Raw genomic sequence first — 19,366 nt, 5'->3', positions numbered from 1 at the left:
TTTGACCTCAATTCAAATGCTTATAATGCAATCCATAAAGCAGATCAAAATAGATTAGGAAGCATTACATCAGTATCCAAAAATTAGGCACATAAAATTGGAGACATCACATTTTAAAAAATGCCATGTTTGAAAATATTTAAAATTGCAGTGCTAATCTTCCACCTTCAATTTCCTTTACATTATCAAAAAACTTTCACAGTACATGTTTAGAACAATTATTCAAAGATCACGTTAAATTTTCATCAAAATTCAGTGATCTGTTGATCAGAAACCACGTTTTTCTTTTTTTTATTTTGTACAACATGCTTTAAATTTTAACACACATTTAGTTTGCAAGAGACTATCTTTTGATTTATCTTTCTGAATATTACAAATCTGTCACAGACATTATGCTATTTTACAAGAAGTTGACAGTTGAAAATGAATATCCAAATTATCCAAATGCAGACTAGTCCATATTTTGTGTTCCTCCCCCCCGCCCCAATTCGTAACTGGAAATGTCCAATGAAAACTTCAACAGTAACTGTTGAAGTTTTCAGGATGTTATTGGCCTTAACCACGTTACCGGCCAGGACGTATATATACGTCCAAGTTACTATGGATGTGAAGTGCTTATTAAAATTGTAATACCATTCATATTACATGGAAGGATACGAAGCATATGAGGATGCATATTTGATCCATAATGGCCAGTAAGGTGGTTAAATATTTAGTTTTCCCATGAAGATTTAAGATAAGTAACATTAATCCATCACATTTCAAAACTTAAATCTGGTTTTTCATTTTCATAAATTTGTATTCTCCTATCTATGTTTCCCACTACTGTTTGTATGTGTACAAAGTTTTCATGTTGTTGTGTGTTTTATGTATGATTGATGCCAATCATTTGTGTTCTGTCATCAATGTACAAATTCCGCTATGTTATGCTTCCACAATGTTTCTCTCAAAATTTATCACTTTCAATAGATCATATTATCTGGGTTGTAATATTGGGTATTTATTAGTTTCAAGGAGCAGTGGACACCGTTACAGAACAGTATTGCATGTTGGTTTACCATAACTTATTCTCAACAATCCATTCCCTTATTTTTGTTACAGCTGGCAAAATTGTTGTTTTAAAAATTGTGTTCTTGTTTAATGATTCACAGTATACAATTTAGCATTTGTCATTGACAACATCAAAAACAAAGAAATTTGATTTTTTTTAATTGAAATAATATAAGGTGAAGGGGGGGGGGGAATCTAAGTTTGTCCTTTCTTTTCTAGTTAGAATGCAAAAAAAAAAAAAAAAAAAATTATGTGGTACCTTCTACAGCATTATTCACAACTGTGATATCATTTATGAGAAAATTCAGTTTGTTATCATGAAGTTTTTATGCTACAATTTCATTTTTCTGTAATATTATAGCATACCATTTCCCTATATTGGTGTTAGCAGTGTTGATACTAAAATAAACATTACACTGATACAGTACACATGCACTATCAACAGCTTTCCAGCAGGTAGTTAACCTAGAATTGCAACAAGCATGGTCTTCTACAGGTTACACGTTGTAATCCTACTAGTATGTTACCGGGTGATTTTACATCGGATTGGAATGCATGATGGGGAAGGGGCATAAACAAATTAAAGAGAGTACATTAAAATTCAAAATTAAATTCCTAATTTCATTTTACAGAATGCCTAAACCTTGAGCACTTTCTGATAATATACATCATAATGATGACCACTAGTAGCTGTACAGCCTAATGTTGCAACTTTACAGAATTACTAAATTATTCTAAAAATACACACACACACACACACATTAAGCAGCTATATTACAGATGGTTTTTATTTGACATTAACAAACTTGATGTGATATAACATGCTATAGATACAGTTGGTAAGACTTAACTTACAACAGTCCTTATACTTTTTGATTAGATTTGCAGCCTGATTATTTCTGCCCATAAGCAATGAATGTGTAGTTACTCCTGTAAATAAAGTTGGGAATGTATATTTAACTTCAACATTGCTGATGTTGTTTGGAATGACAACTGAAGCAAGTACTTAAACGTAATATTTCAGGATAGTTTGTAGTATTCTTTGTGCAGTGTTTAAATCATGGTGGCAGCCACAGCTCAGTCTGTTAATGGCTTATCACCAAGTCCACCCCATTTAAGGACTACATTTTACACACGTAATATACAGGATTTTGTGTATGCAGTGCTTGTGGTATGTACACATCCCGGCAGTTAGAAATGTGGTGGGTGAGAGATTGGGGAGTGCATGTCTGCAGAAAATATAGAAAAATGGGAAGAACTTCGTGATTTAGAAATTAGCCTAACGGACCTTGGTCGCATTATGTCAGAAACAAGTGAATACCTGTTTCTGACATAATACTGCCATATCTGATATCTGACAAAGATATCAGCTTGGGACAGTTCCGTGGATGAAGGAAATGGAATATCAGTGCTTGGGAACATGTGAAGGAATATTTATTAGCAATAATAGCAATAGCAAGCTATATATGAAGAAGATAACACAATTTGGTGTAAACTGCATGACAAACAATATCAAACAAGAATTTCAGATAAAAAAGAGATTATAGAAGAGATATAAGGCAAGAGGTGGAGAGCAGATGCATAAAGAATATAAGACTCAGGCTAGGAGAGTGACCAGTATGGTAAAGAAGGCAAAACTGGAATATAAGAGATTGGCCCTGAGATCCAAAGAAAATCCTAAGGAATTCTTCCGTTATGTGGTTAGTCAGAGGAGAAATGATTGTGGAAGAATGACTGACACTACTATTATTATGCAATCTTACCCTCCTTCCACTCCTTGGGCACGTTTTCCCATGGCCAGACTTTCATTGAATAGCCAGTTCAATGGAGCTATCAGTTCTTGCACATTCTCTCAAAACCTGCTGGCAAAATCCGATCCAGTTCCATTACTTTATTGATATCCACAGTACTCAATATTTGAAACACTCTTGTCTTGCACTTCTAAACCTCGAATTTGCCCTACTTCTCTAATATTTAAACCTACTTCTCCAGGATGAAATAACCCAATAAAGTGTTCACTGAACAACTTCACTATGTCTGCATCATTCTATTCTCATTTTTTAACCAACAATGTCTTTCTTCCATAATAATTTCTTCAGTTTGACTGGAAGTGTCAAACTACAGACCAGTTTGTATTTCATCAGCAGTGGTTAAGATTTTGGACAAATTAGTGAGAAATCCTTTACAGCTTTGGGCAGATGAGAGTAATGTTATCTGTGAGAGTCAGCATGGAGGGGCACTCTTATTTTAGTTATATGACTGCCTTGTATAATAAAGTAACAAGAGTGGTGAGAAGGTGATGAAGTGATGATGTGGTGATGAGGGAAAGGCATATTCTGCCATTTTTTGGATTTTACAAAAGGCATTTGACAGGGTACTACATGATAAGATGATATTTAAGCTGCAGAACATGGGCTTTCTTACTGCACTTTGATAGTATCCGAGTGCAATAAGGAAGCAGAAGCTTACAAGTGGGGTCCCACAGGGCTCAGTACTGGGACTATTGGTATTCTTTAACCTTCATATCAATGACACTGTCAATGGATTGCATGGGGGATATTCAGCTGGGAAGGGTTATCGGTAACAGTGCAGATGTGGTAGCCCTGCAAGATTTGAATAAAATGGACGGATGGGCAAATGAAAGGGGATGTCAGTTTAAGGCAACTAAATGTCAAGTCTTGACGTTTAGGATACTGGGGGGGGGGGGGGGGCTGCATACTCTGTTGGAGAAATTGTACTGGAGGAAGTGTGGAAGGCAAGGAATCTGGGGGTGATGATTGATAGAAACCTAAAATTCAGGAAACATATTGCAAAGATGGTGAAGGTAAACCAGAGGATTATTGTAATACTGAGAAGGATGCTTACCGGCAGAGATAAGAGTTGTCATTCCATTGTATAAACCCTGATCAGATCACACTTGGACTCAAATTTGTGCCACATTTGAAGGGAATAAGTTAACCATGGAAAGAGTGCAGAAATGGATAACAAAGATGATATCAGGACTGTACAATGTTAGTTATGAGGACAGACTGAGGGAATGTGGATTGCAGTTTGGTAGATAGAAGAGGGAGAGAGAGAGAGAGAGAGAGAGAGGGGGGGGGATGATTAAGACTTTTGAACTGTTAAGAGGTAGTTACAGGAGTGACACTGGGGAGTTTTCATTTCATGGAACAAGGGACCATCCCCAGAAGTTACAAAAGGAACTTGTGAGCAAGAAAGTAAGGAGTGGTTTCTCTGCATGGAAGGTGGTTGAATGGTGGATGCAATGCCTGATGGAATTTGAGAGCACAAACGGTCAATGGGTTCCAGGAGTGGTATGATAGACTGTATTTTCTAGAATAGGCGTCCCACAATGAGTCTTGTGACTCCATGGAAGCCTGAATCATAATAATAAAAAGTAAATCTATGAAGAAGGTGAATTACGTCTTAAACGTTGTGTGTTCTTTTAGCTACCTTCAAAACTTACAAAATAAGAAGACATTCCAATACATTTTGGATAAACTAGATAAGGATAATCTACTGACAGTTATTGATGTGTGGAAGAAAATTTTCTATTTTGGATTGCATCAAACTTGTTAAGTTGGTGTTATCGGAACTGAAACCATCAACTTTAAATGCATCCTGGAAAGCTATTTGGCCAGAATGTGTGAAAAAGAAAAACCCTGTACCTTTGCATACAACTGAATATCCCAACATCATCAGATGAGCACATGCAGCTGGTGAAGAAGGATTTGATAATTTTTTATCTGCAGATATTGAAGAACTGATGGTTGACAAGGTTGTTAGTGATGACAAAATAATAGCTGTCCTTGATAATCTCAATGAAAAGCCAAAAGGCTGCAGGTTCGAATCCTGCCATGGGCATGGATGTTTGTGATTGCCTGTGGAAATATCAGTGATGGTCGGCAGTAGATAGCATTGGGTGTATATCAAAAATACATTCTTTGAACTGTTATAATTTCAGTATAAACAGTATTCCTATTTGGTATATAACACTGTGTTATGTAGTAAAGAGTATCTCTATCTTACAATGCTTATGTTTAGATTAAATAGAAATAAATGATAATTAAAATATAGTGATCTGACAGAATAACTCCTGAGTTACACTCATCCACAATAATGCTCTTAAATATTTTGTATTCATTCATGGTAGTGCTGTCAACTATCAGCAGGAAAGTTTAGCAAAGCATATAAATACAACATGGAAGAAGGAATACCATTAATCTCTGCAAGAATTAACATAAGAATGGCATTGCTACACTAACATGTTGCTTGCAAGTAACATCAAATCCAATGACTTTTTGTGCTATCAGCTGCAATATACTTTTTTTCATAATGAGTGATAATAAGAAAGAACAAATGAATAATAACACTGATGAAAAAAAATGAAAAACTAAAAGTTGGGAGGGTTTTAATATGAACTCAATAGTTCACCTGGTAAAATTCATGCCTTAATGTTATTAATTATTACTAGAGAGTGCTGTGTTTGCATATGAACGGTTGCATGGTTGTATCGCTAGTCCCGTTTTTTTATAGTTTTAATGTGGTTCTAACTCCTGTTTTAATTTAAAAGTGTCTTAAAGTAACTCTACTTGTCACGCTGAAGACAGTAATATATAATTCATCGAAATCGGCCAAATGGAATCCAAAATCAGAGTGTGCTGAAATTTGAACACATTTCACCGTGGTCACTAACGAGCATAGAACAAAGGAGATCGCCATCTTTACAGTTGTCCAAGGGAAGAAAGGTGAGTCATGAAGTGCAACAAGTGCCTGAAGGAATTACCATCCGACGGAAGTCCTATAACCTGCAGGAAATGCCTTAGGAATCTTCACTTTACATGTTCCGGAATTTCAGAAACAACATGGCAATGCAAATCCAATTCTAAACAAGGAATGGAAATGCTTAAATTCTAGAGGTCTGACCTACGTAACTAATACCACATAAGGTCAGACCTCTAGAAGCTTTGAAACGAGAAAGAAAGAACACATAGGATATGTCAGAAATAACAGACAAGACATTTCAGGCCTTTCATGCCTCTTTGCCTCTACTAACCATCGTATTGAGTGGGATAAGAGCCTTATGCCACACATAGAAGATAACTACCATTCAAGAACCTTTAAAGAAACAGCTACAGTCGCCCGTAAAACTGAAAACCTAAACAAGAATCAAGGTCTAATTTTACCAGAAATTTGGAAAACTTTTATCAGATCATTAAATATCAAAGAAATGAACTTTAATAACAATTATGTAATGAGCCATAATGAATAAATCACGTTAACGAGATATGCACATTGTCACGCACAATACCAATTTTTTGTATGAATTAGAATTATCAGTTATAACCTAGTCGGTAACCTTCATTTTAGCTTACTAGTTTGTATTCCCTGAGGATGCCAATAGAAAAAGATTGGCAAAACATGTAGGAGGATAAAATAAAGCTACTTGACAAAGATTATAAAAAAGTGTAATAGTCTTATGAAAAAAAAAGTTGTCAAGGACTTAAACGCAACGCAAGACAATACATCACTCTTTCTATCTGAGTATTTAACACATTTCAATCAGAATCTGATGTACCAAGCAAGAAAAGCAAAAACAGAAAAAAATTATCAATTTTTGTGGATCGAAGACGGCAAGATACTCTTGAAAAAGTCACAAACTTCAAAGTCTATACAAATAAAAAGCTCGGAAGACATAGATAGGCCGCCAGAGTGAAATAAAAGCTTCCAATTTAATTCAAGAAGACCTCAACACAACAAAAATGAATGTGAACCATCAGATAGATGTAATCACACCAGAATAGAACAGCAATTGTACTTTCGACTCGCTTGATGCATGGAAACAACACACACTACAAGCGAGAGGACTCTCAATCTTGCATATTAACATCAGAAGCATCCGAAAACATTGGTTATTGTTACAGGCTTATCTGAGGAATCACACCGGTATTATTGATATATTGGTCCTAAAAAGAAATATCCATAACTAATAACGAAGCGACTGCTTTCCAAATTCCAGGCTTCCAGCAACATAGATCAAGAAGGGGTGGAATATTAATATTTATCGAACATAAATTAATAGCAAAAGAAACTGCGTATCAATTTGAGCATGCTGAAACCCTTTGCCTCGAAATCACTAATACCACAAATAGACAGCATCCCATAATACTAAATGCTATTTACTGGTCACCAAACTTAGACATGATAAAATTCTTGCACGAACTCAATTGCTGGCTTTCACGCCAAGAAATATGCTCAACCGAATACCTAATGATAATCGGTGACATAAACATAAATATTGCAAACGAAAACCAGAACAACACTGTACAAAACCTAGACACGCTATCCATGTATAATCTAATAGCAACAATAACATCATGTACTAGAGAAGAAATATTCGGAAATACTATCACTGCTTCCTGCCTAGATCATATAAACGTCCGAGCACCACCAAACAGTTACACTGCATCAGTCATAAAATGCAAAGTAGCAGATCATTACTTCACGGCTCTAAACCTGCACACTAAGACAATATCCATGCAATGCCCCACAGAAGAAAAGCAACACAAAACAATAATACACAAAGAAGTAGTCAACCACAAAATAAGAAAAAACAACTGGAAACACAGGGAAACACACTTATACAACATGAGACTCACACTGGAGGAAATATATAAGAAAGCTGCAAAGAAAGTCAGAATTCGCTCAAAAACAACCCAAAATCCTTGGATAACATAAAATTTAATCCTAGCAATACACAGAAAGGACGCTCTATGGAAAGAATTAAAGCGATATCCAAATATAGTTCGCCCACCGATTTGAGGTCCCTCGAAACTACTGCGCATGTCAGAAAAAGGAGAATCCATTCCGATAATAGGGTAATCAGTCTGTCTTCTGGGAGGTAATAATAAACAAACTGAGTTTGTTTATTATTACAGGTCGGAAAATTTAGCTTTTCTTTTACGAACATTGTTGTTTTTAAAGTGTAACTATTTTGCTTGTATAACAGTTGGAAAAATGTACATAGAGTGTTAATAAGTGCAAATACTGCGTTCTACATAAAACAATGTCACTTCACTCCATGATAAGTTTCCTTTTATTCTGGGACTTTTTAAAACAAAATCCGATTTCATGAAGTATTTTCCTTAAAGTTTCTCTTTTCCAAGGAAAATTAATTTTTTCTTTAAGCACGGGAATCAATTTCGGAACAGTTGGCACTCTTTTCTCGAATACGAAAAATTTGTGAATAGCTCTTCTTATAACGTCTACATCAAAATCATTCAAAGCTATGGTTTCGATGGTTTTACTCTGGTGCTTTTTTTTTTTTTTTTAGGAGATTTAAATTTTGGCTTACCTTCACCTTTTGATTCCCTGTGAATTCTTTTAACAGTCGACCCCGATACGCCCGCAATTGCACTTGCACGTTTTATGACTTGAGAAAGGGGAACAAGAAGACGGCCTTCTGACAATTCTTTTTCGCAGAATGTCAGCACATTATTCAATATTCTTTTGCAAGAGCTACTGAAACGTGTAACAATAGAACTTGTTGACTGTACTGGATCCATCATACAAATTAATAATAAAAAAATAATGCAAAAAGAGAACAACAAAAATCAAGCTAGTACTAGTACAGCGACAGACAAGAAAGCACGTGATTTCGCATGTTGGCGACCAATTCGTACATCCTTCATTTCTTTCTCCCCTTCAGCATGAATCGACTATTCTTGGCACAAATCCAAGAAGGGATCTAGAAATGGTGGGCGAACTATAACACAGCTTTAAAAACTGAATATAGGATAGGAATTGCCTTAAAACACAAATAAGAAATGCAAAAAGAAACTACTACAGAGACAAATTAACCTCTGCACAAAACAACATGAAACAAACCTGGCACCTGATCAACGAGATGCTAGATTGTGCTCCCAATCTAGCATCGCCTCCAAAACCATAAAACACAGCTTCATGAAAGACGCAAAACCTATCCAACAACTAGCAAATGACTTTAATCAATACTTTACAGACTCCATCCAAGAACTGTACAGAAATATTCCCCCAATAACAAAATGTGATCCTCCACTTGGACCACAATCAAAACAGACATTATGGTTCCCAACCATAAAAGAAGCAGAACTTCTCTCTGTAATACATCAAATCAAACCAAACAAAGGCCCAGCAATTGATGGTATAAGACCTAAGGATATCAAGCAACATGCAACTAGCTTAGGTCCTATCCTACTAAAATTAATAAATAAAATATTTAAAACAGGAGAGATATCAAGTATGCTGAAGACTGCCATAATCACACCCATATATAAACATGGAAAAAGAAATTTAATCAGAATTACAGATTCATAGCAACATTACCAATTATCAATCAAATTATGGAGCAGATCGTACTGAAGAACCTCACAGCATATACAGAGACCTTTCATATTATCCCCAAAACACAATATGGTTTTCAGAAAAATAAGGGAACAACATCTCCCTTGGAAGACTTTACAGACGTAATTAATACTGCCTTAGACAAAAACAAAATTGCCATGGTAGTCTTTATTGATCTAACTAAAGCATTTGATACACTCACACATCAAATGTTAGAAAAGCTGAGGTATGTTGGAATAGAAGGGCCTCTGCACAGGTGGTTTACAAACTACCTCCAAAATAGAAAGCATATCACATGTATCGGGTCAAACCGAAGTAGAGAGCTACCAGTAACCTGTGGAGTGACACAGGGAGCTATACTCTCCCCAACTCTAATCAACATTTACACGCAAGATATTAATCAGCTACCTCTCAAAGGTAAGATATTCCAATACGCAGACGACACAGCAATAATATCCATCCATAATAACACAAACATAGCCCAAACAAATATGCAACTTGACATAACTCTGATCATAGACTGGCTCATGAATAACTCCATACACCTAAACTCAGATAAGACAAAATTAGTGATATTCAGAAATCCACTGACTCGACCAGTTGATGACAAATATATAACCACCCAACATTCACTCTCCAACATAAAAAACACACAGAACAGCAAAATCACTACGATCACTCAGATTGAAACAATATGATACCTTTGAATTTACTTCAATGCAGATATGAACTGGAATAGCCACATAAACCATCTACACAACAAACTCCAAACAATAACTGGCAAACTCTACAGGTTAAAAGACATAGTTCCCACAAGCCTAAAAACACTAATATACAAAGCACTATGCCAAAATATACTAAGATACGCTATAACAACGTATGCTTTCTGTGCACCCTACAAAATAAATAGATTAATGTCTTTACAGTACAAAATGATAAAACTGATCTTTTGGGAACAAAGAGACAATAATGACTCTATATACACTGCAATGTCAAAACACAAAATACTGACAGCAAAATATTTATATCACTATGCAGCTTTGCTAAAACATTGTTTCAATGCAAACTACAGGACAATACACGAAACTTCTACATCCCAGACATGATAACCAAATTACCTTTTGAATACAGAAACCTTACAAACTACAATAGCCTGAAAAGAGCTCAAAGGACATACTATGAACAAGAAACAAGCACCCAAAATACCATACAAACTTAATGAAACACAATAGATCAGGCTTCCAGTTCAGCGACGCATCAATACATTCCAAGTTATTGTATGTGTGTGTGCACGCGCGAAATTCTCAATCATAGATTTCATAGCTTCCCAACACAGCGAACAAACCAATAAATAATAACCAACTGATGTTATCCTCAGATAAGCTTACATATAAGCTTCAAGGATGAAAGCTGAGAAATTACTTCTCATCCAAGATATTAAAAAAGTATGTATCATATGTAAACAAATGTAAGTAATGTTGTATCATATGTAATCAAATGTATGTAATGTAATTATTATTACGACACCTCCAGGGAGTCCAAGGACTCATCGATGGAGGACACCTAATCTACATCTCTCTCTCTCTCTCTCTCTGTCTCCAACCACTCAATCCACCGACAACATCAACACCATCTACCGCCCTCCACCACCACCACCACTGGTATTTCCACAGACAATCACAAACATCCATGCCCACAGCAGAATTCGAACTGCAGCCTTTCGGCTGGAGAGCAGATACACTAACTGCTCAGCCAACTAGGCTGACTTATTAGAAAATTCCACTAGGTTGACAAGACAACAGTATCACTGGAATACAAACAAACAACCTAACCTCCTACTGAATGATATTGTTAGTCACTAGATTTAATGCTTATGATGAAATTATTGGAGAAGGGAAAAGCCAAAGTTGAAAGTTGGTTTCACACAACAGAATAGGAACACTGAATGTGGATTCCCTTAATTGAAGGAACCAAGAGGATGTGGACTTGACATGGCAGAGAAGGCTGGCACTACTTGTGCAGGAAAGAAGCAAAATGGAAAGGACAAACAGCACGAGAGACTGGAGAAGGATACAAGTTATTTTATTATTGTACGAACAGACAGCAGAATGGAGTGTGAATTGTGCTCAATCAGGAATTTGTAGACTATATACTCTGTAGAAGAGAATATATGAAGTAGGTAAATGACTGGGGGTGCTTAAGGGTCAAAGCTGTATAACTGAGAGGAGACCTCCACATAGCCTTTAAAGAAATGCGGAGAACCGACCAGGGCTTCTGACCTAATGTCCAATCCTCACCTTCTCGTGGTGCACCCTGTTGGGTATCTACTTTGATACTGAACGAACGAGGATGGGCTGGCAATTTGGGATTTAGCCGACCAAATTGTATTCTTATTGGTTAAACCAAAATAAAAAATGATGGTACAACATGACAAAATTTCATGCTGGCTGGGCCGTCGCCTAGTTAAACAAGGCCCCTATTGTTTTCGCCAGGGAACCAGGGCGAACAGCGAAAAGTCAGCTACTGTAACAAATCTGAAAACAAACCCCAACTCAACATCACCAGAGTTAAAGATCGGTACTATCAACGTAAGAAGCCTGAATGGCAAAGAAATGGAGCTAGCTGAGGAATTAGATAAGTACCAGATCGACATAATAGGGGTGACTGAAACAAAAAAGACCAAAACTGGTGAGATCTTTCTGAGCAATAAATACAAAATGTTATATTCAGGCAATGACAATCAAGGAAAAGAAGGAGTAGCCATAGTATTCAACACAAAATACGAGGCTAATCTTCTTGAATGGCAGTCAGTCTCAAGTAGAGTAATGTGGGCAAATATGAGAATGGGGAACTGGACAATGAGACTTATTTGTGCCTATGGTCCCACAGAAGGTTCTACTAAGATAGAAGTGGAGAAATTTTTTGAGGCTTTAGAAAAAGCAACTGACACAATTAAAAAGGAAAAGTTGGTCCTTGTTGGGGATCTAAATAGCAGAGTAGGAAATGATTGTGAGACATACAAAAATATTTTGGGAAAATTTGGAGAAAAGAGCAAAGCTAATAATAATGGCAAATATCTGTTGGATTTCTGCTCAGGACATGGACTGCTTATTACTAACACCATGTTCCAACATAAAAATGTGCACAAATTCACATGGAGAGAAGAGGCTAGGAATAAGAAAGTCTCATTGACTATGTTATTGTTGATAGTGATGTTTTCTCCATGGTGCAGGACACCAGAGTGTACAGAGGATTTGAAATTGGAAGTGATCACTATTTAGTCTTGAGCAGGATAAAACTGAATTTCATATTGAAAAGAATAACATGTAAGAAAGTTTTAAAGCGAATAAAAGTTGAGCAGCTCTCAGATGTGAACTGTAGACTAAAATACACAAAGATTATTGAAAAGAAAATGAAAGAGTTTGAGAACAGGAATCAAATCTTGGAGATTCAGTGGCAAACTCTGAAGAAAACATTGATTGATTCTGCCAGAGAGGCATGTGGTGAGGTTGTGTGCAAGGATAAAAAAATCAGAACTCCCTGGTGGACACAGGAAGTTAAAGAGGCAGTGGAGGAAAAGAAGAAAGCATATCAAAAGTTCCTGTCAAATAAGTCAGCTTGTGCTCTTAGAGAATACAGAGACAAATGTAAGAAAGCTAAACAGTGTGTAAAACTAGCTAAAAAAACGTCATTGGAGGACTTTGGCAAGAATATAGAAAATAAATATCAAGAAGGTGGCAAAATATTCTGGAGGTTGTTGAAGAAGAGGAATGGAGGAAAGAGTGCTGTAAAAGGAGTTAGAGATGATAAAGGTGACATGAAAACAGGAGAAAAAGATATCCTTGAAGTATGGAGTAATTACTTTGAAAAACTGCTAAATGAAACAAGCAGTAATGACAGTACAGTGATAAAAAACACTGACAGGCATGCAGTCAGGAATACATATCCATACTTGAAGTAGAAAAAGCCATCAAAGGGTTGAAATGTGGAAAGGCAGCAGGAGTAGATGATATTCGACCAGAAATGCTGAAGTATGGTGGTATAAAAGTCTTACAGTGGCTGCACTGCATAGTTCAGAAAGCCTGGACAGAGGGACGAATTCCCGATGATTGGAGTAGAGCTCTCATAGTACCCATATATAAAAAGTGAAATAAAACTGAATGTGAGAATTACAGAGGTATTTCCTTACTGAGTGTTCCTGGCAAGATCTATGCAAGTATACTTGAGAAACGGTTGAGAAGAATTGTGGAAGAAAAGCTTGGTGAATAACAAGCTGGATTCAGGCCAAATAGAGGCTGTCAGGATCAGATCTTCACTTTACGACAAATAGTCGAGAAAGCATGGAAATATAACAAATATCTGTATTTAAGTTTTGTCGATTTGGAAAAGGCACATGAAAAGGTGCCAAGAGAGAAGCTATTCAATACGCTGCAATTATATGGTGTCAATGGGGCATTATATCAAGCAATACTTAGTCTTTATTTGAGTTGTAAATCAGCAGTTAGAATTGAAGGAAGTACAGGAAGATGGTTTAATGTTCAATCTGGTGTGAGACAAGAATGTACATTATCCCCTCTGTTATTCATTATCTATATGGATCACATTATGAAGGAAAGTGGTATTAAACATGATATCAAAATTGGAGATGTTAATGTCAACTCTTTGCTTTATGCGGATGATGTTATACTTCTAAATAAATCCGCTACAAGTCTGCAAGATTCTCTGACTAAATTGAATAGCTGTTGTAATAGATATGGTATGAAGGTCAGCAATAAAAAGACAAAGACAATGAAAATAGGCAGAATCATTGAAAATGTCAACTGTGTTGTGAATGGAGAACCTGTGGAACAAGTAAAACATTTCAGCTACTTAGGCACGATTTTTACTGAAGATGGGAAATTAAATATAGAAATAGACAACAGAATCAGCAAAGCTGGTATGGTGGGAAGTCAATTGAATAAATTCATATGGAATAAGAAAGAAATTAATCGGAACACTAAATTATACAACACACTGTTCAAACCAGTTTTAACTTATGGATCTGAGAGCTGGGTCAGAAGTAAAACACTTGACCAAAGACTAGAGACCGCAGATATGAGAGTCCTGAGAAAGATTAGAGGCGTGAACAGATGGCATCAATAGCAATATCATATTAAAAATGAGGATATTAGGAAAGAACCTGACAATGTCAGCATCCAGGAATGCATTAGCAGAGCTAATCTCAGGTGGTATGGTCACTTAAATAGAATGAGAGAGGAAAGATTAGCAAAACAAGTGTTCTCTGCCAGGTTGGTAGGAAAAGGACCCAGAGGAAGACCAAGATATAGGTGGATTGATACGGTACAAAGTGCCTTAGACAATAGAAATATAAGATCTGATAATGTTGGAGTCTTGACAAGTAACAGACTGATTTGGAGGAAAATTGTAGATAGGAAGTTAGTAATGATGTAATTTTTTCATGTAGTACTGTCATATCCTGTACACCCCTTGAGGGTACATGGCAGGAATTTGATGATGATGATGATGGTAAATGACTGTAAAGTAATACCAGAAGAGACAGTGTAGGACAGGTTTCTACTCTGCCAAGTGGAAATAAAAGGGGCAAATCAGAAGCAAGTGAAAGGGATCATCAAATTAAGATGGTGGAACCTGGGAGAAAATTATCTTAAAGAAGAGTTTATCAAGAAAGTGCAAGCAATTATTGCTGAAATCAGAGATGAAAAATGGGAAAACAGAATGGAAAACATCTGTAATATTGGGAAAGAGGTGTTGGCCAGACAACAGGAAATATTAAGGTGGAAAAGGAAACATGGTTGTGGCGTGATGAGGTACAAAAGTGTATTAGGGAAAAGAAAATGGTCAAGCAGAACTAGGACATAGTATGTGATAACAATAGCGGAGTAGAATATAGAGAAGCAAATAAAAAGGCAAAGAGAGCAGTACCAAGATCTAAAGCTGAAGCCTATGCTAATCTGTATGAAAGTCTGGATAATGAAGGAGGTGGAGAAGAGGATGGAAGAGATCTGGTCATGGGGCTAATTCCTAACATGAGAATGGAAGTCGAGGAAGCACTGAGAAAGATGAAAAGCAGGAAGGAAGTTGGACCTGATTGCATTCCCATAGAGGTATAGAAATGCCTAAGTGAAATGGACATGACTCTATTAATGGATACCTATATCAGAATCACTGAAACTCAGAAAATGTCAAGGAGTGGAGATAGAGTATTCTGGTTCCAGTATAAAAGAACAAAGGTGATATCCAGTTCTGTAGCAACTACAGATGAATTAAACTTATGAGTCACACTATGAATGTACAGGAAAGGGTAATTGAGAAGAGACTGCAAGACTTGGTATCAATGAGCAAAGAGCAATTTGGGTTTGTGCCTGGTCAGGGAACAATTGATGCCATCTTTGCTCTAAGACAGCTCATGGAGATACCAGGAGAGTAATCTTCATTGATTTGGAAAAAGTTTTGGATAGAGTCCCAAGAAAAGAGATACATGCATTTTTTTCCCTCATGCAGAGAAGCGCGAGGAAAAAAATGATTCAAGAGAAGTATGTACATCTTGTACAAGACATGTAGTATCATACATGTCTTGTACAAGACATGTAGTAAAACAAGGGTGAGATGTGGAGCAGGAACCACTGAGGCATTTTTGGTAAAAGTCTGGGTTCATTAAGGGTTAGCTTGGAGCACTTTCTTATTTCTTATGTTCTTGAATGTGTTGACAGAGATAGTAAGATCTGAATCACCCTGAACAATGATGTTTACTGATGATGTGATGATTTGCACAAAGTCGGAGCAGGAAGCAGAAGAAAGACTTGAACAATGGAGGAGAGCTTTGGAGACAGTGGTTTGAGGATCAGTAGAAATAACAGAGAGTACATGTGTTGTAGTGAAGTAGCAGGGAGTATAACATTGCAGAGCACAGGCATGACTCAAGTGTCTAGGTTCACATATCTAGAATCATGTATCCAAAGCAATGGATACCTGAACTCAGAACTAAATAGAAGGATACAAATCAGGGTGGATAAACTGGAAAAAAGGTTTCAGGTATCTTGTGTGATACAAAAGTGTCTAGCAAATTAAAAGGAAAGATCTACAAAATGGTAGCAAGACCTGCACTGATGTACAGCAGTGAGACCTGGCAGATAACCAAGAGATAGGAGAAGAGAATGAACATATCTGAAATGAGAATGCTTAGACTTGTAAGTGGTGTAACAAGATTGGACAGGATCAAAAACTCACTGATCAAGGAAACAATGAAGGCAACCCAAGTATCTGGAAAGATACGGGAATCAAGACTGGTGTGGTTTGGTCATGTTATGCAGTGAAATAAAAGCTATGTGGGAAAGAGTGCTTGAGATGAAGCCACCAGGCAAAAGAAGTAAGGGAGTCCTAAACAATGATGGCTGGACAGCTTGAGAGGGGACCTCCAAGACCTCAGACTAGAGAAGAAAATGGCCTTGGACACAACTAAGTGGAGGAGGTTGATCTACTGCAGCGACCCCACTTAAGTGAGAATGAAGCTGAAAAAGAAGATGATAAAATTATTGGTTACTAGATTTAATGCTTCATAATACCTATAAAGGCAATAAACTTGTGAGTGGAAAATGTTATACTGAACAAGGCTGTGAACTTATTTGAGGATAATAAACCTAAAGATCTAGAGGTAAGTGCTTTGGTAATACAAATGAAGCAAAAAATTTCAAGAAAAAAAAAACTGTAAAGCATTATTTAAAAAAGTGGATATCATCCACAAATATAATCAGGAACAAAAAATATCATGTCTTGGAAAAAATAAGTTAGAATGAAAAAGCTTCTTTTTTTATATCAATTCCACACACAAGATGTTTCAGAAACTATAACATGTTTATTGGCTTGGACATGAGTTAATGAGAAATTAAATAACTTTTTTTTAACAGATGAAGTCAGAGGACGAGTCTCAATAGATCAAAGTACAGTAGTTCCTCTTGAAATGTGAAACCCAAACTATCACCTAGGTCAGTGCTTCACAGGGCTCCCTTTGGAAAAATTAAAATATTTCATGCCCCCCCCCCCTCGAAAAAAATCGTAATATAGACATATATTATCACAATATATATTGTGATAATACAATATTCATTATATGATCACAATATAATGAATATAAATACAATATCTTGTATTTATATTCAATACAAAACACCCAGCAAATATTGCAAAAATCAAATGCAAATATTACATTTTCAGCATCTTGCATACATTTGAAATGGCACATTATCTCATATTTTTAAATAGATAGATATAGTGTTATTGTACATTTGCAGTACAAGCACATGAAACGTAAAACGATTAGTAATAAAGAATTAAAAACATAAAAGAAGTTTAATAACAATTTAACATGATGGATGTGTTTCAATACTGCTACACAAAAAATCAATATCAGGTGAAATATTTGAAACTGTAATTCTTATATTTCTGATTTGAAATGAAACTTATATGAATAATCATATATTTACCAATATTCATTAAGGGCCGAAATACGTAGGAAGCAAAATTTGTGAACCTGCACCATTGTGTGATTTTTTCCATTAAAATATAAAATAAAAAATAACAAAAAATAAATAATAAATAAAAATTAAATGTTTCTTTTAAGATAAAAAAAAATCTACTTAGTCTTAAAACATTTAAAATTTGTTTTCATTATTGCATGCCCCCCCACCCTCAACAAAACCTACAGCCCCCCCCCCAGGGGTCTGCAGCCCACAGTTTGGGAAGTGCTGACCTAGGTCACATGCAAATTATTTGCTTGCATGTCACTAAATAGTGCAGAGTTGGAAGCAGGGGCTTCAGTCTCAACAGCTGCTTTAATACTAACATTCTAATGGCCTCATCACCAGAGCAACTATACCACAATAGTACAGAAACAACTCCAGCAAATGCTACCTTTCAATGCACCAGGCACAAATGCATTGCTGCAGTGCCCAGATGAAATTCTGACTTAGACACATTAGTCATATGAATCTAGAATTCAGTCCAAATCTTTTGGAATGTAACCTAAAGGCATTCTATTACATTTCTGCCACTACTATTACATTATGCCAGTTTCTTATACACCACACCACACTGTATGTGGTGTTTCTTATACACCACATATAGTGTTCATGCCTGCTCTTGTAGCTATTAATGTGTCTGGTAAATCTGTATGTAATACCCAAGCACATGAGTCAATCCTTTGCTATCTTAACTAACAACATAATTTAACCTACCTTACCCAATCTTAACTCCTATAGTGCATGCACAATATTACACAATGATCTTTACTAAATCATGTCAGATTCTTATAGAACAGTCAACCAATCCTGTTTAATGAGTATCATTATTTGACAGTCAATTAATTAGTTCCCTATGGATATGTATGTAAGTGCACAGGGTTGGTGAGTAATGCCACTTTTATAGGAGACTATACCTAAGTCTTCCTACCACACAGAGAAAGTGTATACATGATGTATCCCTATCAGAATAGGACTTTCTCAGTTGGGCAATGACTGTGTCAATTAATTGACAAGTTCTTCAAACTGATGGCGCCCCCGTATCCAAAACCACCATCTACAACTTACTTCCACCACTCACTTGTTCCTTGAAAACATTCTGAGCAGTGGGTCAAAATCACACTGCAACAATACCGTTGTCAGCCACCATAACGCTCTGTTTTAATTAGTCTGATTCAGCTGGATCACACCAATTCTGAACTCACTGTTTGCTGGCCAAGACAGTCATGAACAGATGAGCTATCCAACATGCTACAAGCTGAGACATTCCACAAGACTCGATGCCAGTAAGAATGACAACAATGGCCTGTAAACAAAATGTTGTGCACCTGCTGTTCAAGGTTATTGTAAGTTTAGTAGAAAAGAAGAGGAAGGACAGATCACTGCACTAAAAAGTGCCC

General features: G+C 36.3%; 1 protein-coding gene across 1 annotated transcript in view; it reads right to left on the bottom strand.

The window, feature by feature from the left end:
* Rpn10 (regulatory particle non-ATPase 10) overlaps positions 1–19,366 on the bottom strand; it is a 245,566-nt gene that overhangs the window by 70,331 nt on the left and 155,869 nt on the right. The gene's annotated exons all lie outside the window — the stretch shown is intronic.

The sequence above is a fragment of the Typopeltis vanoorti genome, chromosome 5, assembly GCF_054136105.1.
Source record: "Typopeltis vanoorti isolate ZY-2024b chromosome 5, IOZ_Tvanoo_1.0, whole genome shotgun sequence".
Lineage (NCBI taxonomy): Eukaryota > Metazoa > Arthropoda > Arachnida > Uropygi > Thelyphonidae > Typopeltis > Typopeltis vanoorti.
The sequence above is the reverse complement of the archived record's forward strand: the minus strand, read 5'-3'. Positions and strand labels throughout refer to the sequence as shown.